Here is a 7,798-nt window from a genome sequence, read left to right as displayed (position 1 = left end):
ATGACGAAGTCCTAGGAAGATAATATATATTCACTCAAAAGCTTTAATTAAAAGAAATTTAATAAATACTCGTTTTTAAATGTTTTTTCATTTATTTTCTCACTTAAATATACCTACCTTAGATACATATTCATACACAGCTTTCATCAATAGGTACTACATTTGTCTTAAACCTTATTATCAACCTAGTATCAGATAGGCAAGTGTTAAATCCCTTTTATATTATACTTATAAAAATATTTATACAGCGGAAATCTTAAACAAGGTCTTGTCACTTAAAATCAAAGAAGATGAATCAAATATCCCTTGTGTAAATATTAATTTATTATTATTATTAAAGGAGTTCAAATACCAACTTATGATGAAAGATAAAACAATATTATAATTTCAGACTTTTATTTGGCAAACCAATAACAATTAGAAACTGCATTGCAAGTTGCAACTATGGGAAATTGCCTGGGATATCTCAGACAGAGAGCGGTCAAGGGTTTTGTGTTCTTTGTGTTGTATTATGTTGTAGAATGCCTCCCGTGTGAGTATCTCTATATACTCACACAGGAGGAGTTCTGAATGTGTCAGAATTGCTCCTCAGTCACACACTGACTGCTCCAACGCAAATGCTTCAACGCGTGACCACTCTGTCTGATAGGTCCCTAAAACGACCACATCTTTTTAAAATGTATAATACATGAGGACTTACTAAAGTCCTTATTACATTAAAATTTAAAATGTATTTTAAATTTTAATGTAATAATATAAAACTAATATTATTATTATTGAGGTACAAAAGAATTTTTGGTAATAATAATATAAGTTCCAATGAAAATATTATGTTTTATGAACAATAAGTATGTTTGTTTTGCAATTTTTGTTATGTCTTTTTGGAAAAAGTACTATAAGTAATGTAGGATTATATTTTTGAGTTTTAGTGACTATTCCCATTATATATTATATCATATTGTAGTCAAGAGAAGTTATAAATGAAAAAGTGCATATGAGAATTTAGCTAATTTGGATTTTATATTATCAATGATTTAACTTTTCTAGTAGTTTAGGTGTATGTGTGTGTGTCAAGTATAGGTGCAATGATTATTACTGATTACACCTAAGTATACTGGACCCCTATCATTAACTTTGTCAAAACCTGAGCTAATCCGTGCAGGTATGTAAACAGTTGTAAAGTGAGTGGTTCTGTTTCGGTATCATTTGCACTTTTACTTCTGAATGGTTTTAACCTGTAATATTTGTCTCTGAACTTGACTAACGGAATTGTTTTTTTTTTAGGAATTGAAATGGCTTAGCCATAACGACTAACGGAAACATTGTAAATCAAGATGAAAATATAGTTTAAAAAAAGATTGATATTTTTTATTATAAAATATACTATTTTCTAATATACGTACGTAAACAATTTTTTACACACAGTCCACATATTTCGGTTTTGTTTGACAGCTCGAGATTGTTGCGCTATTCCACTAGGTCAAAAGACTCAAAAGTCAAAACCAAACATTTTCTTGTCCGTGTCCGATATCGTATCCGACATATCGTATTGGATGATGTAAAAAGTTCCTAAATCGTATCGATGTTTAGTATCGACTGTCGATAGAACAAGTAGCGGGTAACGAGAGCGGGGCGCAGTCACGACGCGACACATGACCCCCGTCCACCACTAGTTACCACACATGTACCGGTACCGTAATACCACAGTATATTGTACGTACAGTAGATTAATTAATTATCCTTGATTATATTAACGTGTTTTATATGGCTGGAAGTTGCAAAGCATTGTATCTTCGCTCGTGTATCTGTGAAGCTTTGACCATTATTAGACCGACTATGTTAGCGTGTTTGAGATAACGCGAAGTAACTAGCAATACAGTATTTTTTTTATTAATTCGTTCGTAACCGTGAGTTTTTTTATTTATTTATTAGTTACCCACCACAACAATACATTTAAAGACAAAGTTACAGTCAAGATTAATGTTGAATTAATAGCAATTACTAAATTTTTTTTCCGCGATGAGCGAGTTTGATTTCTTGATTTTAAAGTTAATTTTTTATACGAGTTTCTCATGACGGTACATTTTACCGAGCTTATTCATAAAGCGGTGGTCATCAAGGAATATTTTTAAAATATTTGTTTCATTCTGAATTAACACAATGTATTTTATTAAAAGGTTCAGGTCCAGGAACAGCACAGAAATCAAGTACAACTATACTTACTCGGTGAAACATGGCGGTAGCGGTCATTGGCATTTTTAGTCTAGGCGTTAAATGAAAAATGATCGCACTGTATCTAGAATATTTAAGAATAAAACTGACCTCTTATAAAGACACAGATTATTACAGGTTCATCGGAAAACCTCTTGGTAACTCTTATAATTTCAACATTTTATGACTTCGAAGTGATATGCTTCATATTCAGTTCACATCAAGTATGCAAAATACGATATCGCCCGTAGACTAGGAACATCTGACACTTTTTTTTATGAAATAAGGGGGCAAACGAGCAAACGGGTCACCTGATGGAAAGCAACTTCCGTCGCCCATGGACACTCACAGCATCAGAAGAGCTGCAAGTGCGTTGCCGGCCTTTTAAGAGGGAATAGGGTAGGGGATTGGGCCTCCGGTAAACTTAATTGTCAATCGCGATTTTTATAGAAAATGACTACTTTTTTTGACAGGGAGTCAATGACCGCTACTGTCTCGATTCCCCGAGTACACCTTAGTACAAGTTTCGTACTTGAAGCGCTTTCGTTGCGCACGTTTCCTGTAAGGGTCAATTCAGACCGCAACGCGACGTGTATTTGTATGGATTTGACAGATATGCAAGCGTCTCACGCTCATGAAATCTGTCAATTCAGTACTGAAATGCATCTACGCGTCACGTGGCGGTCTGAATAGGCATGATGACTATTTTTTTTTCTTATCGGTAATTGAAGGACACTTAAAAAATAGAAACATCGTTGAAAGAATGACTCTGATAGCTTAAAAATTCACCAAGATATGACAATTCAAATATCTCATAAAAAAGACCTGCCCGAAACTTTCCATACAAAGTGCTACGAAAGACTGACGTCAGTCTTTCGTAGTTTGTACGCATCGGGAGACAACTTTGTTCGACAGGTATATTAAATATTGCGTTTATGAAAGTGGTTTCATAACAAAAGTTGTTTTTAATTGCATAAGTTATCGAATTGTATACAAATATTAAGAAATTTAATTGAAAAAAAAATTCGACTTGAATATCCAACTTATAAGGCGCATAACAAAAAAATACAAATGCTATCAAGCTGAAATTTTGGGAACACTTATTTTTTACCGAGATTTCTTTATTTTATTTACAAAATTCACTAATCTTTGACCTTGTCATAATCCCTATTGTCCCTAAGGATACGGGTTAGCTACTCCGCCTGCTCTACTGTATATTAATCTAATTATACCGTGTTCAGCTCTTGGTGCAAATAAGGAATACAGGTCAAATATAAGACAAGCAATTATAGGCATGCAACCAAATTCGAAGGTAACAGAAATTTAACTAATACAGATAATGGATGTAAAAGGTTTTAGTTTATAGTGTATTGCACATTAATATTTAGTGTAGGCAGCAGTTTAATAGACGATATTTATAATGATTAATTATTATAATAAGGTATGATATATGAGTGGAAGTTCTAAATGAAATATTTCCCACCTTCCGTGTTAGGGTTGATTAAGATCGCAACGCTACGCGTAGATATGCATTTCTAGACATCTTCAAAATTTGTATGGATTTGAATTTTGATAAATTAAGCTGGGAACAAATTGTTCATAATGTCCGCGGATGAAAAACATCAGCTGTTCGGATGTCCGAACGCTATAGGTCGTCAAGGTCACGGACGCGACCTTGAGCATACGGACATCCGAACACTGATCTGGCTGGCTGGATGCAAAAACATCGCATCTCTGAAGACGTTTCGGGCATAGATTAGTGACCGACCGAAATTTCGGTTTCGGCCAGTTTCGGCCAAAAAATCTAGTTTCGGTTTCGGCCTTAGTTTCGGTATCTGCCAAAATATAGCCAAAACTTTCGGCCCTGCCGAAACTCGAGTGTTCGTAAATTTACGTGCGCCGTGCGTAAACTACGCATACTTTAACTCGTGCTTGCTCGTCGGTATTAAGGCCCCGGCTTAGTTCGCCACCGTCCATTTAATCGTGTTTTGAGGTTATGTTTTGCAAATGAGTGCCAAATCACTAAGTATTTATTTTGTATTTATTAGTACTTCGTTTTATTTTCATTACATTTTCTACACTTATTCTTATCGAACATTCGTAGGCCTAGGATCATTTCCATACGTGACACACAGAAAGACAACACAATACCTATCCGAGCGCTAACATGACTAAAGTTAAGGGCCTTCCCTACGGAGATTCCGTAATTTACCGTATTTAGAGCCTTATAAACTGATAATTTTAAAGCTACGAAGTTATAATAAAAATAGCTCCCACACCGGTTTCGGTGACGGTGGCCGATTTCATTGAAACCAGGCCAACTACGCAGGAGTCATTTTATAGTGCCCAAGTGTGTGCGCAGTACACAAGAGCACTCTCTATTCCTGTACTCTCATAACCCAGTGGGACGGTAGACCGGCGGAATAAAAATACAGCATTAATCTTCAGTATATCAACATTACTTTTAACAAGTTGGCTAAGCGTCGTCTAGCTGTACTACTACTACTACTGTACTAGCTAGCTGTAACGTTCAACACTAGTTGAACGTTGCAGTCCACAAGTCGGCTAAACGACGTATAGCCGTGTGATTGAATGGCGTTGTTCAGTCAAAGGGCTAGCTGTTTGATTAAACGGCTATTTTAACCAGTGGACTGCGACATGTACATAATATACCTATTATATTGTTATCATTAATAAAGATTATTATTATTATATTGTTGAATTTTATTTCTAAGCGACAAACGCACGTTTATTTAATATTTTAATATAATAATATTAGGTATGTAACTGTTGGTGAATTACGTGCTATGAGTTATGACTTATGACATATTCTTAAAGTGCGATAAGGCTTTAAAAATGAAAGTGGGCGGGACGGGGCGGGAATATATTTCTGTCGTCTGGTACCTGTAACACAAGTCCATAGATATTATTATTATTGTTATGAGTACTGAATATGAGTACTGAAAAGTTTTTGGCGAACATATTCGAGTCTAAGATTGATAATATTTATTTTAATCCAATTTGGCACTTTTTCTAATGCATTAATAAAATAAAATAAAGTAAATTTCAGTAAATAATTGTAATTTTAAATGTTATCAAATTTTGGTTTCGGTTTCAGTTTCGGCTGAAAATTCAGTTTTGGTCGGACACTATAGTTAATACAATATAGAGTTTTGGGTTCATAATATCAGTACTGTCAACTACTGTCATATTATATTTCTTTGTGGTTCATAAGCTTTCCGAGCGTGCTTTTTTTTTGGCGGACAACACAGCGCAGCGCTAAATAATCATCCTCACTGTCGCTGCTTGACAGTTGACATCTATATTGATAGTACCTCAATGGTTGACATGCTTCCCGCTAACAATTTGAAATGACTTGAATGTGTCATGTGGTGTCATGTGCTAAAATCTGACAGAAATTGATGTTAATTTCTATTACTGCACATGCGGGAAAGCTGCACATGCGCATAAAATGAAACGAATACGACTGAACGTCCGCGTCCCAGCGCCCCTCGTGTCCGCGGATGAAAAAACATCTCGCTAGCCAGATTCTTTTAAGACGTCCGAACGCTCAAGGTCGCGTCCGCGACTTATGTCAGACAATGTGCACAGTTTAGTGTATTTTGTATTAACCAGATAGAAACAAGCCGCATCCGAGAAAAACGTCCGCGGACAACGTCCGATAATTTGTTCCCAGCCTTAGCAATACGTCTCACGCAACTGAAATCTGTCAAATCCATACAAATTTATGCCCCGCCGCGCCTCGCCTCGCCTCGTCGCGTTGCGATCTGAATTGACCCATAGTTGTCACGTCTCGTCAGTATTTATAAGTTTCGGACTCAACGCGATTCAGGTTTTTAAATGTTCAGTATTTTTTTAGTTTTCTGATTTTAGTACTTATATTTTCTAATTTTCATCAAAAAAGAAAATGAAACAAATAAACCACGTGTTAATTGTATTAACCTGAGCCATTGTCTATTACTCTGAGTTATCGGAGCACGAACGAAACTCATCAAGTCTGAACATCGTCCGGAATGCAATTTATTAGCCAGACTGCTAGCGCCTAACTTCAGTGCAAACAAACTATTAACACTAAACAACTTATCACTTACCTATCAGAGCAAGCGTTTAGGAAGGTGTAAATAGGGGTGTAGACAGACGAAATATAATACAAATTATTGTTTTTTGAGAGTTTGTATTATAGAATTACCGAAAATGACATATTTTTACTCATTAACTTTATATTTTTTATTTTATTTAATAAAAAGTAAATATTTAATTCGTAATATCACGTGATCGCAAATAGCCATCACAGGATGTGACGTCACGATCTCCAAAACATTGTATGTGACAGTGACATTTCGATGTCAAACCCATACAAAGATTTTTGTTGTTTGGTTTGGAGGATCGTGAATTCGTGACGTCATAGTGGACGTCACTTTTTTTAAATTCAAATAAGAGTGTAAAAAAAAATTGAGTGTAAAAAGTAAAAAAAAATTAAATAACTTTTTATATATATTTTTAGGTGTAACAAATGCACATCTGTAAAATAAATATATTATTTCCTAAAATAGTCTACACCCACAGAAATAGACACCCCTATTACAACAGAAATAATACCTACTACACTATGTAAGTGGGTGTCACAAAACAAAGTGGTAATTTAGGGTGTGTATAAATAAGTCTTTTGTATAGATTTCACTTTTGTATGGAGACAAAATATAGCTCTTTCAGCGCAGGCCTACCTATATTTTCACAGTGTACTTAATGTTCATTAAATTAAAATAAAGTAATCATTAAATACCTCCGAATGACGGTTAGTCTAGCAAGTCGTAAGCCGCGTAGCTAAAAAATAAAATACACCTTTTCAAAATGCAAGACTTTTATAATCTCTGCAGAATACCTACATTAGAATTACAAATATCGTAATATTTATGAAGCTCCGTGAGCCGTTCGTAACATCTGCGGCACAAATCCTTAAGAACACCAACATAATTCCAAATTTATTATGAAAGTTTTGAGATTACGACAATTAGAAGGAGATACAGCTGTCAAGTTGTTCTTACTTTTCTAAATTCAAACCTTCCTTTGGAAACTACTGCGTAGGAAAATTTTATATCTTATCTTTACATAGTATGTACTACGTACTAGACTCGACAACGCAACGCAATGCTTGGTCACATTCAACGTAATCTATATAGCAGCAGTGCACTTAGTCGCCCGCGAGCTCTTCTGCGCGCCAGACGTACCACAATAAAAAACGAAACCAAAAACAGTCGCAAACATGCCTAGTTGTGGGTTAAGATACTGCAAAAATGATTCCAGTAACACTTCCAAATGCAACGGAATAACATTTCATCGGTATTAGCATTCTTATTTAATTATTTTCAATTAAAATACGAACATTCAATTACTAGGCGAAGACGCGCGCCATTTTGCATTGTCATAGAGTAGTAGATTCAGAGTGTAATGTAGGCAGAATACAGATCTATGATAAGACGACGATGAATGAAATACTTACTCACGTAGACGAGTTTGTATTTTGGTAATATGTATTTAAAATATTACGTACATTATACAATATACA

The 7,798-nt window shown here is 35.1% G+C and overlaps 1 long non-coding RNA gene across 1 annotated transcript; it reads right to left on the bottom strand.

The window, feature by feature from the left end:
- On the bottom strand, positions 1–7,798 carry LOC121729290. Its single transcript, XR_006035944.1, has 3 exons — positions 7,342–7,798; positions 3,909–3,914; positions 1–11 (listed from the first exon to the last, which is right to left on the bottom strand). It is a non-coding gene; the product is annotated as an uncharacterized LOC121729290 (long non-coding RNA).

The sequence above is a fragment of the Aricia agestis genome, chromosome 8 (genome assembly GCF_905147365.1).
Source record: "Aricia agestis chromosome 8, ilAriAges1.1, whole genome shotgun sequence".
In the NCBI taxonomy this organism is placed as follows: domain Eukaryota; kingdom Metazoa; phylum Arthropoda; class Insecta; order Lepidoptera; family Lycaenidae; genus Aricia; species Aricia agestis.
Note: the sequence above shows the minus strand (reverse complement) of the source record. Positions and strands in the feature narration are given on the sequence as shown.